The 27,129-nt window shown below is 49.1% G+C and overlaps 1 long non-coding RNA gene across 1 annotated transcript in view; it reads right to left on the bottom strand.

The window, feature by feature from the left end:
- Positions 1 to 27,129, bottom strand: part of LOC140398016 (uncharacterized) — a 343,855-nt gene that overhangs the window by 287,549 nt on the left and 29,177 nt on the right. The window contains exon 2 of the long non-coding RNA XR_011937381.1: positions 21,547 to 21,621. This is a non-coding gene — a long non-coding RNA (uncharacterized lncRNA). The remainder of the gene's footprint in view (positions 1 to 21,546; positions 21,622 to 27,129) is intronic.

Genomic DNA, 27,129 nt, shown 5'->3' with positions numbered 1-27,129 from the left:
TTTGTGCGCTACACTTTATTTTCTTCCCAGATCTCTTTCAACCTTAGCATTGAGCTGAGAGGACCATCCAGCTTCGGTTTGATTTCTCAATCAGTTAGTGCAGGTCAACCTTGGCACATTGTGTGGCCTCCTTCTGCACTGTCGGGATTCTATGGATTTCTATGGGACTTCCCAACCCTTTTCACTGGTGGGATCTTCCTGTCCTGCTGAAGGCCACTCGCCCCCTGTGGAGGGTCCCTGGTGGTGAGACAGATGAGCCACGTTAAATGCTCTTGACATCGGCAGGATTAGAATATCCCGCCGAATAACACTTCACGGAGAGGTCAGAAAATCCCACCCAATGATTGTGTGTTCAACAATATTGAACCAGTATTGGTAAGAATGAATATTCAGTTCATAACTGGGAAATCCTATGCCTGGTGGATTTTATACAGAGAGAATAATAAGTAGCTTGGGGTGTGTGTCACAAACCTTAAAAAAAATCTCAGGAGTTCAGCTATATCATAAAGCGAGCTTGTGTGCCTTACAAACACTTGTCTGAACCCTGACGTGAGCTGGTGCCAAAGCACATTCCGATATATATTATTGCTCTTTGCAATACAACTTTAAAAAGATTTAATAGATGTTTCTGGCTTGGAGAAGAAAGCTGGACAATAAGTTAACAGTGAACTGAGATGAAAATAGCTCACATAAATAATCTTTCAGACTTCCATAATTTAATGATTTTGCTGTATGGATAAAGCATCTGTCTCAGTGACTCATGTACACTGTATAAACACTGTGTATATTTCATGCGTGACTCAAGAAGGTGGGATACATGAACCAGTGTCAGCTTTCAGTTGCTGTGTTTTATATCTACATATTTTAATGGCAGACTTGTAGTTGGAGTTTCAGAAATCTCATGGAAGACTCATAAAAATCCCCTTCTTTGAAAAGTGCAGCACTGTCTGCAGAAAGATAGTACACTCTTATAATCACATTTTATTTGTCTGCAGGCTTAGCATTACAATTATCGAGTGCTAGTTTGTGTAGTCAGCATTTCCTACAAAACTCCTTGGGCACACTGCATGACTCTGAGGTGACGAGCACCTCAGAGTCTTTGTTTGCAGGAGGGGGGACGATTAATTTGAACAGATATGGGGCGTCATTCTCCGACCCCCCGCCGACTTGCAACCACTTTATTTGACTGAAACATTTCAGGCTGGAGCATTGCTGCTACTGCCCATTCACATTGCTGGGAAAAATCCACAACAACAGTGGGACACTCACACGCATCAGAAAGTCACAAGTTGTGAGTTTAATTTTTGGCTGCAGAACCTTGCCAATGCTAAGAAAGACATTTCTGGGCCTGAAACGTGACAGACTACATTGCCAGGCTGTGTGTGTGCATGTTGAATGCTCATCCAGAGAAAAGAAGGCCGCCTTTACCATCCCAGCACATTTTTTGGTATTATTGCCTTTAGAGAAGTAGAGAAGTAGCAGCTTTGGATGCAATTGGCAATCTGGGTGTAAATTGCCCTCTCAATTACACTGGTTTTCCTCAGTAAAGTTTTGATTCAAAATTCTGCTCATATTTATTTGTATAATCATAAAAGTAAAATGTTCCATGAACCAGTGCAATCAGGCTGCTTTTTGGAGTGTAATTGTTCTTCTTTCCTTCACATTGAAAATATGCCTCAACAGGCACGATTGTCCGGTCATGCTGCGTCAGGAAAGTATCTCGCTGCGGTGCAGCGTGACCAGTGAAAGCTGGGAGACCCCGCTCCCGGGATCCACCCGGCTCCAAACGCCTCATGAGATTCAACGCAATCTCGCGAGACGTTGCAAGGAGAATCCCCCCCACAATGGGCGGGATCAGATTTTGGCAAATCTGCATATTAGAGCTAGGCAGTAAGCCTTACACTAATGTGCAGATTCCTGAGGTACCTGAGGCTTTGTGATTCAATCCCTTTGCCTCGGGGACCTCGGGCGAGCGCCGTTTGGTGCTGGCCCTACAAACGGGGACCAGATGCAACGGCACTCGTGGGGGTCTCCAATGGGATTGGAGGCCCCCAGCTGCATGCTCTTTGGACAGGGTACAGCCCTGGCACCGCTGGTGCCACCTGGGTGGCACCCTGACAGTGCCACCTGGGTGCTAGGCTGGCACTGTCAAGGTCTGCAGGTGTCACTGCCAGCTTGGTGGTGCAAACTGACATGTTTTGTGCATGTGTGATTAGGCTGGAGTTGCCCACTGGGGGTGTTTGGGGGGGGGTGGGGACCCTCCCTCCCTCCCTCCCTCCCTCCCTCCCATGTTGCCTTTGGGCTGGGGGATGGTCCCCCCACAGGTTTATGTGGGCCTTGGAGATCGCAATCTCTCGCTATAACGGGCAATTCCCCGTTGTAAAAAACGGGGAATGTGCGGCCTCGGCCATTGCGACTAAACGTGCTCACTAGCGGACTTTGTTCCTTTTCGGAAGATGGCGCCCGACGTATTTTAGAGTGTTCGCCTTGGTGCAGTTTTATTAATGCACCTGAAACTGGGTTCATCACAAAACTTTCAGCATTTCAAATAAGTTGAGACCCTGCCTGTGAGCAGCCTTTTTAAATAACTAAAAAGAGGTACAAAACCCATAACTAGTTTTATCGGTGTTGTTCTGATCAGGTGAGGAGAGGGTAGAATCTCTTTTCTCTCTCTTCTCCCACTCCTTGGGCGCGATTCTCCGCTCCCACGCCGGTTGGGAGAATCGCCTGGGCCGCCAAATTTTCCCGGGACGCCGGTCTTATGCCCTCCCGCGATTCTCCCAAGCGGCGGAACGGCCCGGTCGAGTTCTGCGGGCCGCAGGCCAGAGAATCGCCGGAGACACCCAAAATGGCGATTCATCGGCACCCCCGCTATTCTCAGGCCCGGATGGGCCCAGCGGCCAGGCCAAAACGGCGGGATCCCCCCGGCACCGTCCACACCTGGGGGGAAATTCTCCCCCAACGGCGTGATGTCCGCCAACTGGCGCCAAAAACGGCGCCAATCAGACGGGCATCGCGCCGGCCCAAAGGTGCGGAATGCTCTGCATCTTTGGCAGCCGAGCCCCAACATTGAGGGGCTAGGCCGGCGCCGGAGGGATTTCCACCCCGCCAGCTGGCGGAAATGGCGTTTGTTGCCCCGCCAGCTGGCGCGGAAATGCGGCGCATGCGCGGGAGTTTCAGCGGCCGCTGTCAGTTTCCCGGCGCATGCACGGGAGCGTCAGCGGCCGGTGTCAGTTTCCCGCGCATGCGCAGTGGGGAGAGTCTCTTCCGCCTGCGCCATGGTGGAGGCCGTGGCGGAGGCGGAAGGGAAAGATTGCCCCCACGGCGCAAGCCCGCCTGCGGATCGGTGGGCCCCGATCGCGGGCCAGGCCACCGTGGGGGCACCCCCCGGGGTCAGATCACCCCGCGCCCCCCCCCCCCCCAGGACCCCGGAGCCCGCCCACGCTGCCTTGTCCAGCCGGTAAATACCAGGTTTGATTTACGCCGGCGGGACAGGCAATTTCTGGGCGGGACTTCGGCCCATCCGGGCTGGAGAATCCAGCGGGGGGTCCCGCCAACCGGCGCGGCCCGATTCCCGGCCCCCCCCAATCTCCGGTACCGGAGACTTCGGCGGGGGCGGGATTCACGGCGGCCAACGGCCATTCTCCGACCCGGCGGGGGGTTGGAGAATGACGCCCCTGGTCGCTGCCGTCGGGAACAGCGCGCGAACACTGGGGGGGCGGCCTGCGGGGGGGGGGGGGGGGGGGGCGAGGGGGGATCCTGCACTGAGGGGTACCTCAAATGTGGGGTGCCTCACGATCGGTGCCCACCGATCATCGGGCCGTCCTCTCTGAAGGAGGATCTCCTTCCTTCCGCGGCCTTGCAAGATCCGTCCGCCATCTTAGAGAGGACGGCAACCACGCATGCACGGGTTGGCCGGCGTCCCGCCCCTTGTTTGATTATAACAGGTTTTTTTAGAATGCGTTTTTCAATTCAGTGGACATTTAAGTGTGTGAAGGACACACCCGGACAGGTTTCCTTGTTAGTTTTTTTTGAAGAAAAGATGATTTGCACTTCACACTTGATTTAAATAAAAATAATAATTTCGTTCTGACTCTCATACACACGTGCATTCAAGAGTTAGCAAGTAAGTTACAAATCAAAAGATAGATTAAGTAGTTCAAAAGTCAAAAAAACCAGCAGTTATATACGGATTTCAGTAAATTGATGTCTTGGATAGTTCCAGACTGGGTTCAAAGGTCTTTCTGAATTCGACAAAGCGATAATTTAAAGATGTTGTTGGATAGTTTCTATTTGGTCTCCTGGAGCCAGCAGCTTCTGGGTTGTTTTTTAAATGTTACCCATCTGATATAGCTGGTGAAACAACAGGCAGGGTTCAAGCTTGCAGGATGGATGAAGAGAGTGAGAGAGAGAGTGCCCACTCGAAGATCTTCTTCTTCTGTTCTGGCTGGCCTGGTGAAAAGCAGTTTCTTGAAACAGAAATGAGGTTAGCTAGCTTATCACATAAGAACTAGGAGCAGGAGGAGGCCATCTGGCCCCTCGAGCCTGCACCGCCATTCAATGAGATCATGGCTGATCTTTTGTGGACTCAGCTCCACTTTCCGGCCTGAGCACCATAACCCTTAATCCCTTTATTCTTCAAAAAACTATCCATCTTTATCTTAAAAACATTTAATGAAGGAGCATCAACTGCTTCACTGGGCAAGGAATTCCATAGATTCACAACCCTTTGGGTGAAGAAGTTCCTCCTAAACTCAGTCCTAAATCTACTTCCCCTTATTTTGAGGCTATGTCCCCTAGTTCTGCTTTCACCCACCAGTGGAAACAACCTGCCTGCATGATCCCCTCTCACCAATTTAACAGTTACCCAAACAAGATCATAGCAAGATGATTCCAGGTCCATGGTTCAGACATGATTACCTTATGACTGAATGAGTTCCCTTCTAAGCCAGGTACTATTGATCAAAGTGATTGCATCAAATGGATAGTTTTCACATCCAGTTGAATACAAAGGCCTGGATGTTTTGTGAATGGTTCAGGAGAGACCATTCACAATCCTCTCAGGTGATTGCCTCTGATGGGTTCTTCCACACAGCCTAACTCCATCTTAATGGTTTTGGAATTTGGAAGGTACAGTTATGCAAATGTTTGGCCTTGTTAGAAGCTGCTGTTTTAAGTCACTTAATGTTGTTGTTCAGTCCTTGAAAACTCAAGCAGTGGTTTCTGCTGAATATAAAAAATGAAATCATTATGTTTCGTAAGGGCCCCGAAGAATCCAGCACGAGTTTTAAGGATACCAAATAATAACGTTTATTTACTATAACAATATATACATAACAGTAGCAGTAACTTCCCTTGCTACCTTCTCCTTCCTCCTGGTTCCTGGACTGGCCAGCTTATTTATAGTAGGAGTTTCTCCGCCCCCCTCATTGGGGAAGTTCATACTCCCATAGGGTTGTGGGATAGTCATTAGTCCCCAGCCAATCGTCAGTAGGCAGGTTATAACATTATGATATAAAGCATGGCTTTATAACAGTTTACATTGGTCAATTTCTTAGTTAATTTCATCTTGTAAAATATTTTATTATAAACTTTCCAAAGATGCCTACTCCTGCCTTAAAGAAAATTTGATTTTAAGAGCCTTCTCAAAGGGCTGCAAATGGGCACAATGAGCGTAATCTTGCCATGGGAACGTGGCTAGATTTATGTTAGGGCAGGTGGTAGTGGCTTCCACTATAATGTTTTTTTGACCAGAATGAAATATCATGAAAATTCAATTTGTCCTTTCTGTAACTTATGCTTGAGTTTCCTCAACTGCTTATGCTGGCTTATGACAATTCAGGTGAGCTGCGCACTTCGAGGAAAGTCTTCCTCACTGACTGGAACATCTGTCGGGCTACAGTTTCAGCTTTGGGTGTGGCCGGCAACCCTGGAGTAAACTGTGCCCAAAATGGTGGCCATTTTGAAAATTGTTTTTAAATTCCCAAGATTCGACTCAAACTGATTTACAGGCTCAAGGGGACAAATAACCATTCAATAAGATGCCACTTTCTCGTCTGACATCATTTGATTCCCTTAGAATCCAAAAGTCGATCGAATATGTGCATTCGAAGCTGACTGAAATTGTTGTGCAATACAGTATGGAACAAGCAAAACCAATGATACAACCAAACAGCAAACGATGCCACAATAAATGCTGCCGTCTTCTGACTTGTTTAAAAATCAAGGGGCTGAAAATATTTGCTGCTCTCAGGTTTTGTGACTTGTTGCTGTTCAGATGTGCTGCTACATCTCATTCTCAAGGGTGAAACTCCCCTACCGCATGGAGTGGTGGAGGTGGGTCGCAGCACTGAAGCACTCAAGGGAGACCTCAATAGGAGCACAATGGAGAAAGGAGGAGAAGGCTATATTGACAGGCTGAGGTGAAGTAAATAGACTGGGGGGGGGGGGGGGGGGGGGGGGGGATTATTGTGTAGAGCATAAACATTGGTGTAGTTTAGCATGTAGGGCCTGTTTCTGTACCACACTTCTATATAAGTGGTAAAGCAGAGGACCAGACATTCCCCAACAACAGGCAACAGGAAGAGCAAGAACCCGGGATCAGCTTTTGTCTATCTTCATGCCACATCCATGCAGTACACCAGGGTTTGGCCAGCAGTGCTTGAAGGAACATGGGCAGAACCTGAATAGATGAAGAGAAAATATAGTTTAAAGTGAAGTTAAAAAGTAGCCTGCCTGCCAAGGAGGCCACATTGTTTAATATTGGTCTTTTCTTAATCTGTATGTTGCAAAAATGTGGGACAAAACAGGTAGAATCTATTTACAAGGAAATTAAACATGTTGCTATATATATGAGAGTAATTTTAGATATGGCATTGCTTGTAAACACAACAGGATGTTCTTTAAGGAGAGACTAGGGCTGAACAAACTGATCCTAATGATAAAATGCTCTCTGGTAAGGAACCGGCTTCAGAACTGAATTGTACCTGATACTAATCGATAAAATGGACTCTGGTGGCAGCAGTTTACATCACCGAGAGTGTTACAACTGCCAGGGACAGGTTGAATAAACACAAGTTAATTAAAGTGAAAATAGCCAGCTGCCTCACATTACAGGAACAGTGGGCCTGAGACAGTGGTTGCTCATGACTGAACAGCTAATACTGTGATTCTCCTTCTGAATATCTGCGCTGCAGTAAAGACAACCATAATGATTTTGTTCCAAAATTAAATTGGTTGAAGCTTCTACTTGTTGAGTGCAGCCATTGCCAACGCGACTTAGCTGAGAGAAATAGCTCTCCATTCGAGCTCACCTGTTCTCTTTCCCAGCCTTCACAACAATCTCTCCACTGCACCTACTGCTGGAGTTTCATAGAATTTACAGTGCAGAAGGAGGCCATTCGGCCCATCGGGTCTACACCGGCTCTTGGAAAGAGCACCCTACCAAGCCCACACGTCCACCCTATCCCCATAGCCCAGTAACCCCGCCTAACTTTTTTGTACACTAAGGGCAATTTAGCGTGGCCAATCCACCTAACCAGCACATCTTTGGAGTGTGGGAGGAAACCGGAGCACCCGGAGGAAACCCACACAGACACGGGGAGAACATGCAGACTCCACACAGACAGTGACCCAAGCCGGGAATCGAACCTGGGACCCTGGAGTTGTGAAGCAACTGTGCTAGGCACTGTGCTACCGTGCCGCCCATTTACCTGGGGACTGGTGGGCTGAAGCTATAATGGCTTAAACTCTGCCACACGGGTGTCGCTAATCAATGATTACTTCAAACCTTCACTGAAAGAATGGACAGAAGAATTTCATGAACAGATCATAACTTAATCATTCCTGACATCACTTCACAGAGCATGACTTCAATCCAGGATACGTCAGTGCTACAGTTTCACTTACACAACTCAAACACTGTTTGCTACGCTTGCAATGTACTGTACTCTCCAATAAAATGGGCGGCACGATGGCAACGGGCATCATGGTTATGCAGTAATTAGCATTGCTGGCTCACAGCGCCGGACCCGGGTTCTATTCTGGCCTTGGGTGACTGTCTGTGTGGAGTTTGTACATTCTCCCTGTGTCTGCATCGGTTTCCCCCGGGTGCTGGGTTTCCTCCCAGAGTCCAAAGATGTGCAGGTTATGTGGATTGGTCATGATCAATGAGTGCGGTTACGGGGACAGGGCAGGTGAGTGGGCCTAGGTGGGGTGCTCTTTCAGAGGGTCGGTGCAGACTCGATGGGCCAAATCGCCTCCTTCGGCACTGTAGGGATTCTATGTAGGGAGCCTATGGAAACCAATGTCTAACTTGCCCTTTACATAAAAGGAGTAGAAATCCAGATACTCTCCTCCAAAGGCTATGGATGTTAGGGGGCAATTGTAAATGACTATTTTTGTTGAGTAAGGCTATCAAAGGTTATGGAGCTAGTTGGGTGAATGATATAACTATTGGCTCCTTTATTATCAAGTGCTTCTTTAACCTGGAGTCATATATCTGAGGGTAGTTATCGTAAAAGCTGATGTCGTCTCTACCTGTCACACGATAAAACAAATCACTAACACTTCAACAGACTGTCAGGTGATGAAGAAAGAGTTTTTAATATTCATACTGATCAATGGTAAAAAATCAAACCAATATAAGATTAGATGGCAGCTGTGTTGGAATGGGGTGAGGTAGGCAGGTCAGGGGCCGGATTATCTGTCCCGCCGCACCCGTTTTCTAGTGCGGCACGCCCCCCTCGGCAACGGGATTCTTCGTCCTGGCAGCCAGCCAATGGGGTTTCCAATTGTGGGCACCCCCACGCTGTCGGGAAATGCGCGGACGTGAGTGTGCTACCGGCGAACAGAGAATCCCGCCGATGGAGAATCCAGCCCCAGGTGTTTTTCATGCGTCGGTGCAGAGTGGATGGGCCGAAGGGCCTCTTCTGTGCTGTATTATTCCGAGTTATGAGGTGTTGTACAATCTTGGCAATCAGGAGCCATTCATGAGCCATTCAGGCTTTATTCTTGGAGCAGAACTTTAACATCTCACCCTTCATTACACACTCCAACCCAACTGCAATATCAGACTGCGATAGGGAGCCTCTCAGTCATTTGCTGCTACCTATTACTTGATGCACTGCAGTTATTACAGTATTATCCTTCGGTCTGCATGTCACCAGCAGCGAATGTCAGCATACACATTCAAGGCTGCGCTTAGCACCAAGACAAACAAAGAGAATGAGAACAACCTTGCCAAGCGTAAAGAGAAATAACAAATACCCTGAAAAGTTTTACAGCTATAATAACCATCTTAAAGTTCAGACAGTACGTTGCTGAGTGCTTGTACTTCACTCTGGTGTTTTTTTTTAAATTTCTGCTGAACTTCTGGATTAAAGTTACTGGCCTTGAAATCATTCCCAGGTGTCCATCATTCTCTCTGGAACTACCCTGAACAGCCTGTGTATATTCTGGAAACCAGGGGGAAAAGAAAGCAAATTGGAAAATGACTATGTATGTGGGTGAGAGTTAAACCTGCAATATTAAACAAATACTTTAATACTATTATTCTGTTTAAACAGACAAAGCAAAGCTTCCAGTGTATATTACCAGTATACCATGAAATTTACAGCATTCTGTTTAAGTTACAGGACATATTAAAGGCGCTCTACTGTGGCATAGCACAGACTTTTGTACTTTACCATGAAGCACTACCCCAAATCAGTAAAAAATGTTAAATGTTCGCAACATCAAGGGCCTGCGTTGAGTCACACAGCCTGAACCGCAGCAGTCTGTTAGTAAACCGCAAATCTTCCCACACCCACGGCCGGCAGTCTTCTCTCCGTCTGATCTCCTGCTACAGCTTCCCACTAGGAGCAACTGTGCCAGATTGTCCCAATCAATCGAAGAGACACTGGGATTTTTCTTTTTGTTGGGCTGCACAGTCTGATTTTAATCAATTAAGATCGATATCTTTGTAATGTGACTTGTCAGAAAAGGCAGTCTTTTTCTGACAACAGGACATTATTTTTGCTTACGGTGTCTGAGATATTTGACAATGCCAGCTCCTTTTTCATAAATGACGCATTTCCCTCGTATCCTCAGAAGCCCTCAATGTGGATGACTCTTCCATAATCCCTTAGTAGGTTCAGCATGTTATGGGACATTATGAGGCAAATATATTTCCCCGCGATCTATTTTGACTGGGAAATCCTGGCCACACCAGTCGGTAAACAGAAAGGGGGCAAAATATGACCAGCTAGTGTTGAAATCTCCCTGAAACATGCACCGATGAAGACTGAAGTGAAATGATGAGCAGAGACATAGAGAAAGCAGGTGCAAATATCACTGTGATCAGTACTATAGACTCCTATCCCTCTGATGATTAACACGCTCAAAGGACACAACTATTCGCATAAATGGCTCCACGTTACTTATTTTAAGATTTTTTGTGGGGTGGTGAGGTGGTTGGGGAAGTGGGGGTGGAGTTTCAAGTGGTAATGATGTTCTGGCGGGTCTAAATTCCACACAGGCTGGAGTGTCGTTGGCCATAATTACCGCACTGTTGTCCTCTTCAATCAAGAGAGGTCAGACGAGCCCAGTGAAGCCAGCACCCCTGCAATCCATTCATTAAACTACTCATGGAAGTGTCGATGCGTCCCTCCCTCTCAATCTGACAGGTTTGTTTCCACAGTCCCTCAGAGTCCCTGAGCGACGTGAAGATACCCTTGGGCTCATTTCTGTGTGAGCGATACCTGCCACTGGCATTTGAATTCAGATCTCGTGGCCTCCTGATTGTTGAATGCTGTTTGGCTTTCCACACTGCCTGCTTCCATGTGATTGATGCCCCTAAATAAAGCCAGTGCTGGTTTCAGTACAGCAGAATTTAGCGCATGTTTATTCCTGTCTCCCACAGTGGTGACATCAGTGGATTTCATTCCTTGGGTCCTGACCTGGTCCAATTAATGAGACTAACAAGTGCATGGCCCAGCGTGTTGCTAGGGGCGACATTTCCACACGGAGGGACATCTGTCCTCGCTACAGCAGGATTTAAAATGGATTTTATACTATCTGTATCAATTGAGCATTTTTTTAAAAAATCTCCCTTTATATCCAGTTCTAAGGAGTTACCATTTTAGCGACAGGTTAAATCCTTTGCCATTTTCCACCTGAATATTCAATGGCATCAGACTCTCATTTGAAAAATGACTAAATGAGTCACACAAAAAATCCACCGACTGGAACAGTCCAACAGCTATAACCCCATTATCTAAGTGTTTACTTTAACACGATTTCTTTTAGCTGCAATTTTAAGAAAGCACCCAAAAAATATTCAAATTACACATTTGAATTTTTAAAAAGCTGCACAGTAAAGTGGCCAAAGGGGAAAAGAAAGAGAATTTCCGACAATTTTTTGTTTTTATTTTTGTGCGGATGTGGGCTAGTTTTACTGCAGTACTGGAGTCCCAGCTGGACTGGGTCGGGGTTAGCAGGTTTTCTTACCTAAAGGATAAATCAGTTGGGTTCCATGGTCTTGCAGCTGGTTGCGTCTCTTTTCACAGTAACTTCATTGCACTGTTAATGTAAGCCTCCTTGTGACAATAAAGATTATTATTATGCCGGCCCACAAATGATCAGACTTTTTTAAGGATGCCTTTACCCGTTGCCATGGGTGTCATCTCAAATCACAACATGCTGGTTTGGTTCAATAGCCAGTAGGTCACCATGTTGTGGGCAAGTTGTCATTCAAAGGATATTGGGCAACAAATGTTAGAAATAACGTGGACCGAATTTCTCGCTGCCCCACCAGCAGGTTTTTAGACAAAAAAACGGGGGGTTATACAACATATAGTGTAGAAGGAGGCCATTCGGCCCATCGAGTCTGCACTGACCCACATAAACCCTCACTTCCACCCTATCGCCGCCGTAACCCAGTAACCCCTCCTAACCTTTTTGGACTTAAAGGGCAATTTAGCATGGCCAGCCTACCTAACCTGCACAACTTTGGACTGTGGGAGGAAACTGGAGCACCTGGAGGAAACCCATGCAGACACGGGGAGAATGCGCAGACGCCACACAGAGAGTGACCCAGCGGGGAATCGAACCTGGGACCCTGGCGCTGTGAAGCCACGGTGCTAACCACTGTGCTACCATGCTGCCCATAGTTGTGAAATTGAATGAATGGGATGCCCGCTGGGTTTTACGCTGGGGCGGGCAAGGCATTGGCCTCAATTATTGGCAATTCAAGGGCCGTTTCCCACTCAGCCTCAATTGTCAGGATTTCCCAGGAATGGAGGAAGCTCAAAAATGATCAGGTTTAGGCCTTGCCCAGAATGGGACATGCAGCGCCTCAATCAGAAGCCCGCTTCTAACTTTGGGCACCTCCTATTGAAAGTCTTTTTGTGAGGGCCACGAATTTGTAGAGTCAAACAAAAAATAACTTTTGTTTACAACAATATTTCCACAGCACCAGTAGTTCACTACTGGTTCTCTCTCCCTAGCCGGTACCACACTGGCCAACTCTATTTATACAGCTGAAAGATTAACGATTGCCTCACTCCCCTCATTGGGGGAGCTCATATTCCTCAAGAGTCATGGGGTAACCAATTGTCCCCAGCCAACAGGATCAGGTTATAACAGGTCTGGTGCCTGCTGAACACCGGCCAGGTCTTCTCCCCCAATACTCCAATTTCCCACTATCCACTCTCCCCACCCTCCATACCGCCTCCCTGACCTTCACTACCTCCCATGCACTGAGATCATGAGAATGCACCTTTCTGCCCAGTACCAGTATTTAGGTTTCGTCACCTTCATGGAGTTCCTCCTCAGTCCATCGCAACTTCAGTCGCTACAGGGACCAAAAGTAAAGTAAAATCACCATCGTCCAAATGACCACAGGCTGCTTTCCCCTTTGAGGGGGAGAGCTGACTGGTGGTGATTTAACCTGTGTGTTATAACCTGCCTACTTACCATTGGCTGGGGACTAATGACTATCCCACAATCCTGTGGGAGTATGAGCTTCCCCAATGAGGGGGGCGGAGAAACCACTAGTAAACTCCTAGTACAAATAAGCTGGCCAGTTCAGGACCCAGAGGAAGGAGTATGTAGCAAGGGAAGTTACTGCTACTGTTATGTATATATGTTATAGTAAATAAATGTTATTACTTTGTATCCTTAAAACACGTGCTGGATTCTTCGTGGCCCTTACAAAACTGGCGACGAAGGTTAAAGTGAATAGCCGTCTACACTGCTGAAGCCACCTCCCTGGATTTTTGTTGGATACAGGTTGGAAGTTGTTTTCTATTATACCATGCCTCTGTACGGACGTTTGGATGTTTTTGATGCTGCGCTGGAAAGCTGGAACCAGTACACACAACGGATGCGTTACTATTTCCGGGCAAACAATATCACCGAAAACGAGCGCCAGGTGGTCATATTGCTCACCGCCTGCGGCCCGCATACGTTTGGGGTGATTAGGAGCCTTACGTACCCAGCTGCGCCGGACACCAAAACGTTTGATGAACTTGTGAATATAGTGGGGCAACATTTTAATCCAACCCCGTCCACGATAGTCCAGCGTTACCGGTTTAATACCGCTGAGAGGACCCCTGGAGAATCCCTTGCCGATTTTCTATCCAGGCTACGCAGGATTGCGGAGTACTGTGACTATGGTGAGACCTTGTCAGAAATGTTACGCGACCGTTTGGTTTGCGGTATTAACAATGCGGCCACCCAGAGGAAGTTGTTAGCGGAGCCAACATTGACTTTTCAATAGGCCATTCAAATAGTATTGTCCCGAGAGAGCACAGAGCGAGGAGTACAGGAGCTACAGGGAATGGAAGTGCATGCCTTGGGGCGCAACCCCTTCCGTCCGAAAACGTCCCCCCGCACTCCTACGGTACCTTGGGCGAGGCAACGTCCGGACCGACGGCAGTGGCCGTCGGACATTCCTCCCCGAAGGGAGCCTTCTCCAGAGCCAATGGATGAGGAGCCATGTCCGTGTCAGACTTGTAGGCGCCGACCCCGTCGCGGACGGCGGTCCTGGGGGCGCCAGAGGCGCCGTCGGTCCGACCGAAACTGGGACCAGCCCAGGGGCCATAACTGGGACCAGCCCAGAGGCCGTACCTTCCATGTGGATGAACCTGCGGCGACTGCTCCTGAGGACATGGAGATGGAGGACGACTGCCTGCAGTTGCATTGTGTGGCAGCTCCCCGTGTGGCCCCCATTAAGGTGACAGTACGGGTCAATGGCCACCCGCTTGAGATGGAGTTGGATACTGGCGCAGCGGTCTCCGTGATCACCCAGAGGACATTCGACCGCATCAAGCAGGGTATACAGACCCTTACATTAACTGACTCACAGGCCAGGTTGGCCACCTACACGGGAGAACCACTGGACATTGCAGGAACTACAATGACCCCTGTTGTCTATGGACGCCAGTGTTGAATCCCAAATTTCTTTATCCGTCAGTCTGGCCTCAATAAAAGTCGAGATGGATTTGCAAGTATAACAATAGTTATTTTATTCAGCTTGCAAGCTACCTAGTCCACAGTGATACAGATAACATGTTGCTCTCTGCAACCCCGGGAACTAAGTGAATGTCCCAGACAAAGAGATCAGTACTGATACATTCAAATGGCATCAAGTTTCACATACTCGACACCCATAGGTCATCCTATATCCCTCCTGACTTGTTTGATCTATTCTGATTGGCTCACTTCCAATCCCTTTCTCCGGCCCCTATCAATTCAGCATCACTCTCATAGACACACCTCTTCCTGCTTTTTTCCATGCGGTCTAAAATCCTTTGTCTCTACTTGCCAGAATCAAAGTGGCTTATTTCTACATTACATTAACTAATATCTCTAAAGTAACTATTTTATATCACATTCGTCACCAGGAGGGGCGTTTCCCACTTATCGTGGTGCGCGGCCATGGGCCCAGCCTGTTGGGTCGGGACTGGTTGCGCCATTTGCGGTTGCAATGGCAGCACATCCTCCAAACAGTTTCTGAAAGGTTGACTGAGGTGCTAGGACGATACCCAGATGTATTCCAGCCTGGTTTGGGGAAAATAAAATGGGCTGTAGCCCGTATCCAAGTTGAACCAGGAGCCACGCCGCGCTATTTCCGGGCGCGCCCAGTACCTTACGCCTTGCTCGAGAAGGTAGAAGGGGAGCTCACTTGTTTGGAGAGTTTGGGTATTATCAGGCCCATCCGTTTTGCTGACTGGGCAGCACCAATTGTACCTGTAATGAAGCCAGATGCCACAGTTCGCTTGTGTGGCGACTATAAATTTACAGTGAATACGGTTTCCCGACTCGACCGATATCCAATGCCTCGCATAGAGGATCTCTACGCGAAACTTGCAGGTGGACTCTCATTCACAAAATTAGATATGAGTCACGCCTACCTGCAGTTGGAGCAGGACCCTGCCTCCCGACCATATGTAACGATTAATACACACCGGGGCCTGTATGAATATACACGGTTGCCCTTTGGAGTATCCTATGCCTGCGCAATATTTCAACGTGTTATGGAGGGCATTTTGAGAGGTTTACCACGTGTGGCTGTCTACCTAGATGACGTTTTGATTACAGGGACGTCGGAGCAGGAACATTTGGAAAATCTGGAGGCTGTCCTTAGACGCCTTTCGGAGGCTGGAGTCCGTTTACGTCGCACAAAGTGCGTATTTCAGGCAAAGGAAGTAGTCTACCTAGGTTATCGGGTGGACCGCGAAGGTCTGCACCCCGTCGCAGAGAAGGTGCGTGCAATTCAACATGCCCCCGCCCCGACTGACACTTCGCATCTTCGTTTTTTCTCAGTCTCGTAAACTATTACGGGAAGTTCCTCCCCAATCTGGCAACCACGCTGGCCCCTTTGCACCTTCTGCTAAAGAAAAATCACACCTGGGTTTGGGGACAGCCGCAAGAAACCGCTTTCCGGCGGAAAAAGTAACAATTGTCGTCGTCTGGGTTACTAACCCACTATGATCCTGGAAAGCCTTTGCTCGTCACATGTGATGCATCCCCGTATGGTATTGGGGCCGTCCTGTCCCACAAGATGGAGAACGGGGCCGAACGACCGATAGCTTTCGCCTCCTGCACATTGACTGCAGCGGAGAAAAAGCACGCACAGATCGAGAAGGAGGGCCTGGCAGTGGTTTTTGCGGTGAAACGCTTCCACCAGTACAGTGCACTATCGTGACTGATCATAAGCCCCTGCTGGGACTTTTCAGAGAGGATAAGCCAATACCGCCCATTGCTTCTGCACGGATCCAGCGCTGGGCTTTGTTGCTTGCTGCATACGAGTATTCTCTGGAGCACAAACCAGGTACGCAGATAGCAAATGCCGACGCACTGAGCCGATTGCCTTTATCGACCGGCCCCATGTCGACCCCCACGACCGGTGAGGTGGTTGCAACCCTAAATTTTATGGACACCTTGCCTGTCACGGCATCACAGATCCGTGAGTGGACCCAGACGGAGCCAGTCCTGTCAAAGGTTCGGCACATAGTCCTGTATGGTGGGCAGCATAGACAGCTCCCAGGCGAGTTGCGGGCATTTTCCTCCAAGCTGTCAGAATTCAGCGTGGAAGACGGCATCCTCTTGTGGGGGACGCATGTGATTGTCCCAGAAAAAGGCCAGGAGCTGATACTATCAGACTTGCACAATGGGCATCCAGGCGTGACCAAAATGAAAATGTTGGCCCCGAGTTATGTCTGGTGGCCAGGCCTCGACCCTGACATTGAGAAGGTGGCCCAAAACTGCTCCATTTGCCAGGAGCATCAGAAGCTTCCGCCGGCTGCGCCCCTACATCACTGGGAAAGGCCAGGGCGGCCTTGGGCACGCTTGCATGCAGATTTCGCAGGCCCTTTTCAAGGATCCATGTTCCTTCTACTAATTGACGCCCAGTCCAAATGGCTAGAGGTGCATAAGATGCAGGGGACAACGTCCTGCGCAACAATTGAAAAGATACGTTTATCGTTTAGTACGCATGGCCTCCCCGAGGTGCTGGTCACCGATAACGGCACTCCATTCACGAGTGAGGAGTTTGCGAGGTTCACGAAGATGAACGGCATCCGCCATATCCACACTGCCCCTTACCACCCGGCTTCAAATGGGTTGGCAGAGCGCGCAGTGCAGACATTCAAAAGAGGCCTAAAGAAGCAGTCTTCCGGATCAATGGACACGAGACTGGCTCGCTTTTTGTTTACGTACAGGACCACCCCCCATGCAGTGACTGGGGTAGCTCCCGCAGAAGTCCTAATGGGCCGGAGACTTCGCACCCGCCTTAGTATGGTTTTCCCGGACATTGGCCCAAAAGTACGCCGCACACAAGAACGGCTGGGACAGGGATTTTCTCGGCATCGGCCGATTCGGCAGTTTGCGCCCGGTGACCCAGTGTTCGTTCGGAATTTTGCTGGTGGTGCCCAATGGGTTCCTGGTGTAATCTTTCGCCAAACGGGCCCTATATCTTACCAAGTGCAAGCCCAGGGTCGTCTCCAGCGAAAACATGTAGACCACGTTCGGTCCAGAAGACCATCCCCTCAAAAGATTCCCCGCCCCCCGGAGCTCATTTCAACAGCCACAGAGACCAGAGACAAGGGAAGGTAGTCCTCACAATCTTCCACTGGTGCCTCACTCGAAGCCTGCGCAGGTCGTTACCGGACCGAATGGAGATAAAGACGCTGACATGACGGAGGCAGCAGACTCTGACTCCGAGATGGAGACGCAGGATGCATCAGAGGGGGAATCCTCGGGTCCACGGGCCGTGGATGTACAACCGCGCCGTTCATCACGGAAGCGCCGGTCTCCGTCTCGTTACACGCCGCCTGATCCAGCGCCGTGTGCAAATGGTGTCCGGCCTGCGGCCAAACGAGTCCGATGCCCTCCTTCGCCAGGGTCTTCGGTGGATTCCTTGGACTTTGGGGGGGAGGGATGTTATAACCTGCCTACTTACCATTGGCTGGGGACTAATGACTATCCCACAATCCTGTGGGAGTATGAGCTTCCCCAATGAGGGGGGCGGAGAAACCACTAGTAAACTCCTAGTACAAATAAGCTGGCCAGTTCAGGACCCAGAGGAAGGAGTATGTAGCAAGGGAAGTTACTGCTACTGTTATGTATATATGTTATAGTAAATAAATGTTATTACTTTGTATCCTTAACACTCGTGCTGGATTCTTCGTGGCCCTTACAAAACTGTGGATCACCATACCTCAGATGAGGGGCAAGGTTGTGAAGGCAGGGCCTTCATGAATAACCTTAGCCGGTAGGGGAATTGAACCCATGCTGTTGGTCTCACTCTGCATCACAAACCAGCTGTCTAGCCAACTGAGCTAAACTGGCTGTTGGCTACAGGGACTAGAGAACTGCCGTCAATCTAAGGCAGGACTTTATCATGGAAGTCCCACCTGCAACTAAGTGACACTCATTCAAATGTGAAACGGCTGCAGGGCAGGCAGTGTCGGCAGAGATTTTCGGCTGGAGGGGCAAGAAAGAATAATGTTGTTTAAGAAGCATCCCAAAGTGCTTCACAGTACATGAAGTATTTTTTGAAGTGTACACACTTGTGTAATCACCAGTCAACTTGTGCGCAGTGATCTCCACATTCAGCAGTGTGATGTGGACCAGATAGTAGTGCTGTTTGAGTGAAGCATTATCTGTTATTTCCACATTAGAGGGCTGACAGGACCTCAGTTGGTCTGCACCAGCAGACTCGATCTGACCTGCAGCAAATTGTAGTCTGCTGTACACTGCAATAGTTTTCATTTTCTATTGACTTGGAAAATATTGCCAAACCTTTCATAGTCAAACCAAGCAAAATTGACGTGATCGAAAAAATGAGCCTCCAAAACAGGTTTGAGCAACTGGTCTGAGAAAAGATCGGAGAAACCCAAGATCTCTTTTGAAAGTCGGTTTATGATACTTCAACTCTCCCTCGGTATTACACTGGAGAAGTCAGTCTGGATTCTGTGCTCGAGATCTAGAGGGGCGATTTCATTCCGGGAGGCAGTGGTGTAGTTCAGTATTGTCATAATCTACAGGCCCAGGGAATCGAAGTCCGAATCCCACAATGGCAAATGGTGAAATTTGAATTAAAAGTTTAGTGATGACCATGAAATCATTGCCAATAATGTCATTCAGGGAAGGAAATCTGCCACCTTTACCTGATCTTGCCTTCAGGTGACTCCAGCTCGACAGTGGTGAACTCTTAAATGGTCTCTGAAATGGCCTAGCACATGATTCAATTCAAGGGCAATTAGGGATGGGCAATAAATGCTGGTCTAGCCAGCGACGCCCATATCCCATGAATGAATAAAGAAAAAACTTCCGAACCAGCAAGAGCGCGTCACCCACTGAGAAATGGCTGACACTAAATGAAAGCTATGATAGACTTTTGGATGTTTATGGAAGCCACAGGTGAAATCTTGATCATAACTGCACAGTCAAAGGGTGACTGCAGGAAGTGGCTTCAGGTTCCCTTCCAGGCACTTACCGAAAGATTAGAGGCCTAATTTGACCAGGAGGCTCCAATTCCCTCAGCCATCCACCGTGAGTCACCAGCACAGATAGGGAGACAAGATAGCTGTTGCACACCCCACCTCAGGCTTATATGGGGCCAGGGTGAGGTTGGACAGAAAAAGAAACAAAAACTTTGAAGATGCGGAATTATAATTGTACTAATCTTTCAATCAGTACAATTCTTTTGAGTGAGACGGAATCTCTTTTGCTGCTTAATTTAAGTGACTTCAAAAATATACAGAGAGCAGCAAATCTTTGAAGAATCCACATCGTTTGTTTTTGCTTCATAATGGGACATTGAAAGAATGTTTTCGATTTGTGTGATTTCTCTGCTATTCTCTGCATAATTGCTGTGTGATAATGTACTGCCCCAGCTGTTTTTGAAAATCCGCTTTAATGTAGTTAATTTGAACCATGTTTGAGTCTGGGATGAATCAGTGATAGTGCTAAAGTAAATGCCATCTCTTTAATGCATCTGTAAAAAAAACTCTATGTCACGGTTACAAGTTTGGATCTTTTTAAACAGCTTGTTTCTTTCCATGATCTAGTGGTGATTCATATCAGTAGATGCTAACCTTTACATTTCAGAAGCTGTGCCTTTTCAATACTCTCTTCAAAGAGCTATTTACCTGAGAGACCAACAGTGACACCTATTTCAAAAGAATGGATACTATCCCACAATGCAAATGGTTGCAAACTAAAGCAAAATGCATTACAATTAAATTCTAACCGGTTGAATTCTGTGACAATGCAAATAAGGAGACAAGACCAATCCAACACAGCCAATTACCACTTCATCAGTCTACTCTCAATCCTCAGCAAAGTGGTGGAAGGTGTCATCGACAGTGCTACTGAGCAGCACCTACTCAGCAATAATCAGCTCACCGGCGCTCAGTTTGGGTTCCACCAGTGCCACTCAGCTCTTTACCTCATTATAGCTTTCGTCTGAAAAAGCTGAACTCATGAAGTGAGATGAGAGTGATGCACAATCAATTACTCGTGAGACAAGGAGAGTCATACTAATCGGCTTTAATCAGCTAGAACTGTACCCAGCAGCTCCGATACAGAAAGTGAAGGCTGCTGGGACGGCATGGGTTCTTATACCCCGCCTCTCAGGGCGGGGCTATGTGCGTTAGCCAATGGTAGACCCCTAGGTCTAGCCAATCGGCATCCACCTCTCAGGTACTGCAATACCTGGTATTACCACAGAGAGTGACTGCCCTTGACATCAAGGCAACCGAGCAAAACTGAAGTCATCCTGGCACAAAGAAAGATGGTTGTGGCTGTTGGAGGTCAATCATAGAATCTCTACAATGTAGAAGGAGGCCATTCCCATCGAGTCTGCATTGACCCTCTGAAAGAGCACCCCACCTAGGCCCAATCTCCCACCCTATTCCTGTAACCCCACCTAGAGGGAATGTAACATAGTCATTCCACCTGATGTGCACATCTTTGGACACTAAATGGCATTTTTGCATGGCCATTCCACCTAATCGGCACATCTTTGGACTGTGGGAGGAAATCAGAGCACCCGGAGGAAACCCATACAGTCACCCAAGGTCAGAATCGAACCCAGATCCCTGGCACTGTGAGGCAGCAGTGCTAACCACTGTGCCACCATACTACCCATTCATACCTATGCGTCCTCAGCAGGTTTCCCTCAGCTGTTTCACGTTTTTCAATGCCTGATGTAAACCTCCCTGACGCGACATCACATCGGCGAGGGGGCAACTCTTTATCCTGGCGGAACAGAAGACCTTGAAAGACATGTAAATTTATTCAAAAGAATTTATATGAGGTTTCCAGCCTTTCTGGGTGGGAACCTCGTTACAGGTGGGGAAAATCGGAGGACGATATCTCGCCCCCGAGGTTCGCTTTCCCGCAGTCTCATGAGATGTTCGGCTGCCATCGCCATTTTCACCCGCAGCGAATGCTGGCAGCCCCCTCCCCGCCCCCCTTAAAGTCAACAAATTAGTTTCAATGCTCCATTTAGTAAAAATGCAGCCACATTCTAAAAGTTCTGACTACTGAGGTTACCTTCTGTCTGAGGTGATGACATCCCTTCAGTCGCTGGTTTAGCTTGCCCTGCAGTCCTACATCTGGGATCACATCCTGTTGGAAGTTAAAATATTAGCTGGTGTTGAGAATGAATAGTTGTGAGAAAGAAAAATAGCATCTTCTCACATCACTGTGAAAGGTGCAGAAGATTGTCTTGACGGTCATCGTTCAAAAAGGGCAATTACTTTGTACAATGTTTGCAACAAATGACAAGATAAATGAAAAGAAAGACTTATGCGGAAAGAACGATCTCAGGATGTTTCAAAGCATGTCACAGCCAATAATGCACTTTTGAAGCATAGTCATTGCTGCAAGGTAAGAGTAAACAGTTTTATTTTGGGGGTTGGCTGACAGAAGAATGTTGGCCTGGACCATCAAGAAAAGGCTCTGCTTTTTTTTGAATAACGCATGAGATATTTACCATTTAAACAGACATTCTAATACAGTACTGAGGGAGTTCTGCGCTGCCAGACCTGCCATTATTCAAATGGCCCTGGTTGCCATCTCAGGCGGACATAAAAGATCCCATGGCATGATTTTGGAGATGGGCAGTGGAGTTCTACCCAATGCCCTGTCCAGTATGTATTACGCACTCAACTAATGTGTTGGGTGTTCTGGATCACAAACAGGTCACCAACACTGGAAGTGATGCAACTCTATTTTATTATAAGGTTAACCATATTAACATACTTGAACTGTGGGTAAATGCAATACCAGCTTTAACTGTTGACCCTTGCCTAGTCCTAACCAGGTGATGCACTCAGCACATGGTGAATGTCTGTGTTGCAGGCTGCCAGCTCTGTGCTCTGAGCTGGCTGCTACTAGAATGAGAGGGAACTCTCCTGTCCCCTGTCTTTATAGTGCGTGTGCTCTCACTGGTGATTGGCTGCGGTGTTGTGTATGCTGATTGGTCCCACTGCATGTCCATCAGTGTGTGTGTGTGTGTGTGTCTGCACCATAATATACTGGTGTATATTATGACATCCCCCCTTTTATATAAAGAACATGTGCCTGCATGACAATAAATATTGTGCAGTGAATGTACCTGACTATGTGTGTGCGTGTTATTTACATGACTATGTACATGAGGCTAATCTATTTACACGGGAAGGTGCCTGGTGCAGAGAAATAGGGTGTCACACCAACAACGAAATGAACATTATATACAAACTACTGGAACGATGAAACAGGATAACAGAACAGATCAATGAGTCCAACATTGTAAAACCCATAAGTCAAGTCTCTGGGGTGGACGACCAATTCTGGTTGACCGCCTCAAGGGTGGGTCAGGAGCCACCGGCTGAGGAACGGGCTGGGCCACGGCAGAGTGAGGAGGATGCAGAGTATTCGGAATCTCCACATAGTCCAGGTTGGGGACAACAGGAGGGCGTGGCACCGGTGGAGGATCACGTAGCGAGCATGGAACGAGACGAAGGGCACGCCGATTGCAGCGGCGAATGGAACCATCTGGCAGACGAACCAGGAACGAGCAGGGAGACACCTGCCGAAGAACCACAGCAGTTGCAGACCAGCCACTCTCCAGAAGATGGATGCGGACGTTGTCATCCAGCGCCAGAGCAGGAAGATCAGTCGCCCGAGCGTCATGCGCCGCCTTGTGTTGTGCACGAGACTGTTGCATCCGCTGAAGGACCGGAATGTGGTCGAGGTCTGGGACGTGAATGGACGGCACCGTGGTCCTAAGGGTGCGGCCCATGAGCAGCTGGGCTGGCGACAGGCCCGTGGAGAGTGGGGCCGAGCGATAGGCCAGCAGGGCGAGGTAGAAGTCGGATCCTGCATCGGCCGCCTTGCAGAGGAGCCGTTTGACGATGTGGACGCCCTTTTCCGCTTTGCCATTGGATTGGGGGTGCAGGGGACTGGATGTCACATGCACAAAGTTGTACCTGCTGGCAAAGTTGGACCATTCCTGGCTCGCAAAGCAAGGGCCATTGTCCGACATCACAGTGAGTGGGATGCCGTGACGAGCAAAGGTCTCCTTGCAGGCACAGGTGACCGCCGATGATGTGATGTCGTGCAGGCGTACGACCTCCGGGTAGTTCGAAAAATAGTCTACAATCAGAACATAGTCCCTGCCGAGCGCATGGAACAGGTCAATGCCTACCTTAGACCAAGGGGACGTGACCAACTCATGGGGCTGTAGGGTCTCACGTGGTTGGGCCGGCTGGAACCGCTGACAGGTGGGGCAGTTAAGCACTGTGTTGGCGATGTCCTCATTGATGCCAGGCCAGTACACAGCCTCTCGGGCCCTCCGTCGGCACTTCTCCACGTCAAGATGGCCCTCGTGTAGCTGTTCCAAAATGAGCCGGCGCATGCTGTTATGGATCACAAGCGGTCCAGCTTCAGGAGGACATCATCGACTACTGCGAGATCATCTCTGATATTGTAGAACTGCGGGCATTGGCCCTTGAGCCACCCGTCCGTCATGTGGCGCATGACACGCTGTGGATAAGGCATTCATCCGTGGCCGGCAGATTGGAGGTCGTGAAGACCACATGGGCGTCAACCTGGCAGACCCCTCTGGGTCACACAGGGTGTTGACTGCCTTGGACAGAGCGTCGGCTATGATCAGGTGCTTGCCCGGGGTGTATAGGAGCTGGAAATCGTACCGCCGGAGTTTAAGCAGAATGCGCGGGAGGCGAGGGGTCATATCATTCAGGTCTTTTTGTATAATGATAACCAGCGGGCGATGGTCGGTCTCAACAGTGAATTGGGGGAGGGCGTACACGTAATTAGGAAATTTGTTGACCCCAGTCAACAGGCCCTGGCACTCCTTTTCGATCTGCGCGTAGCGCTGTTCCGTGGGGGTCATGGCACGTGATGCATATGCAACGGGGGTCCATGATGAGGCCTCATCGCGTTGTACGAGCACTGCCCCAATGCCGGATTGGCTGGCATCCGTTGAAATTTTTGTTTCCTTTGTGGGATCAAAAAATGCCAATACCGGGGCAGTGGTAAGCTTGGTCTTAAGCTCCTCCCATTTGCGCTCGTGAGCGGGAAGCCATTCGAAGTCTGTCGTCTTCCTGACCAGGTTACAGAGAGCTGTGGTATGGGAGACGAATTTGGGGATGAACTTCCCCAGGAAGTTGACCATTCCCAAAAATCGGAGGTCCGCCTTCTTATCCGCTGGCTTCTGCATGGCCGTGATGGCTGCCATCTTGTCTGCATCTGGCCACACACCCAACCGGGAGATGTGGTCCCCTAGGAACTTGAGTTCCGTCTGGCCGAAGGAACATTTGGCTCTGTTGAGGCGAAGGCCTTGGTCCCGTATTCGTTTGAAAACGCGCTGGAGGCGACTGATATGCTCCTGCGGGGTGGTGGAAAAATGATGATGTTGTCAACATAGACGCGCACACCCTCAATTCCCTCCATCATTTGCTCCATGATCCGGTGGAATACTTCTGATGCCGATATAATCCCAAATGGCATCCTGTTGTAGCAGTATCTACCAAACGGGGTATTAAAGGTACACAGCTTTCTGCTGGGCGTGTCGAGTTGAATTTGCCAGAATCCTTTCGAGGCGTCAAGTTTGGTGAAGATGTTGGCCCGAGCCATCTCGCACGTGCTCTCCTCGCTCTTGGGGATAGGATAATGCTCCCTCATTATGTTGCGAATCAGATCCTTTGGGTCAATGCAGATCCGGAGCTCACCGGAAGGCTTCTTTACGCACACCATGGAACTGACCCAGTTGGTTGGTTCCGTCACTCTGGAGAGCACTCCTTGGTCCTGGAGGTCCTGCAGCTGCTGCTTGAGGTGGTCCTTGAGGGGTACTGGGACTCTGCGAGGTGCATGAACCACAGGCGTGGCATCTTGTTTGAGCAGGATTTTGTAAGTGTATGGAAGTCTGCCCATGCCTTCGAAAACGTCGCGGTGCTGGTCGATGATGGCATTGAGTTGCGCCCTGAAGTCCGCATCTTGGAAGGCAGACGTGTCCTCTGGAGAGAGAGAGAGAGTGTACTCGTTGAACGAGGTTTAGGAGTTTGCACGTCTGTGCGCCTAGCATAGAGTCCTTCGAGGAGCCCACGATCTCGAAGGGAAGGATGGCTTTTCGCGAGTTGTGCGTCGCTTCGGGTTGGCATGAACCGGTAGAAGGAATGACGTTGCCATTGTAGTCCACTAGTTGGCAGGTCGATGGAAGAATGGTTGGTTTAACCCCAAGGGTCTGAAAGTCTGACCACGCTAGGAGATTAGCGGAAGCACCAGTGTCCAGGCGGAATCGTATCTGGGATCAGTTGACCGTCAGGGTGGCACACCACTCGTCGTCTGGATCAATGCTGTGCACCGACAGCGGCTGGTGGTTTTGATTCGGGGACAGCCTATTCTTTGTTATAACAGCGACTCGAAAAGGCTCCCTCGGGTCCTTGGTGTCACTGATCTGCGGGAAGTCGGAATCGGACTCGGTGAACGTGGGTTGAATTGCCCGAACGTTCCTACGAGGCTGGCTGGAACGATGCGAATTGGCAGGCTGAGCTGCTCGACAGCAGGCAGCATAATGACCAAGTCTGCCACATCGTAGGCATTGTCGCGATTTTGCAGGACATTGGCGCTTTAAATGGGCGGAGCCACAGTTGCCGCACGTCGTGACGTCAGTACGCTCGTTGCACCACCGCGCATGTGTGGTACGGTCCTGCGTGGTGCACGCCTGCGCATCACGTTCCTCCACGTCACCGTTCCCTCATTTGGCGCATACAAGTGCGGAAGGCCGTGAAAAGCGGGCGAAATGGCCGCCCTCATCCAGGCTGAGGCCCTGGAGGTGTTCAATTGTTTGGACCCGTTTCACCTCGTGGGGACCTTGCCGCGCCATTTCAGCCGCTTGTATGTGCGAATACCGGCAGGTTGTATTTTCATGCAGGACACAGGTCTCGATGGCAGTCGCTAGGGTGAGTTGCTTAATTTTGAGGAGGTGCTGACGCAGGGGGTCCGACAGAACACCAAATACGATCTGGTCGCGCATCATGGAGTCGGAGGCGGGCCCGTAGCCGCAGGACTGCGCAAGGATGCGGAGGTGTGTTAAAAAGGATTGGAAAGGCTCGTCCTTACCCTGCAAGCGCTGCTGGAACAGGTATCTTCCGAAGCTTTCATTGACCTCTATGCTGAAGTGGGTATCGAATTTGAGGAGAACCATCTTGTACTTTGTCTTGTCCTCGTCGTCTGCGAATGTGAGGGAGTTGAAGATGTGGATGGTGTGTTGCCCGGCCGTGGAGAGGAGCAGAGCAATCTTCCTGGTGTCCGAGGCGTTCTCCCTGTCTGTGGCTTCGAGAAAGAGCTGGAAGCGTGTTTAAAAATCTTCCAATTGACCCCGAGATTGCCGGCGATGCGGAGCGGCGGCGGGTTGATGTTCTCCATACCTCAGGATGCTGGAATACTGATTAGTTGCAGGTGGGTCTCAGAAGTGCTAGTATGCAACCACTCCTTGTACCATGATGTGTTCGGTGTTCTGGATCACAAACAGGTCACCAACACTGGAAGTGGTGCAACTCTATTTTATTATAAGGTTAACTATATTAACATACTTGAAGTGTGGGTAAATGCAATACCAGCTTTAAC

Source organism: Scyliorhinus torazame, chromosome 21, assembly GCF_047496885.1.
Source record: "Scyliorhinus torazame isolate Kashiwa2021f chromosome 21, sScyTor2.1, whole genome shotgun sequence".
NCBI classification, from domain to species: Eukaryota; Metazoa; Chordata; class Chondrichthyes; order Carcharhiniformes; family Scyliorhinidae; genus Scyliorhinus; species Scyliorhinus torazame.
Note: the sequence above shows the minus strand (reverse complement) of the source record. Positions and strands in the feature narration are given on the sequence as shown.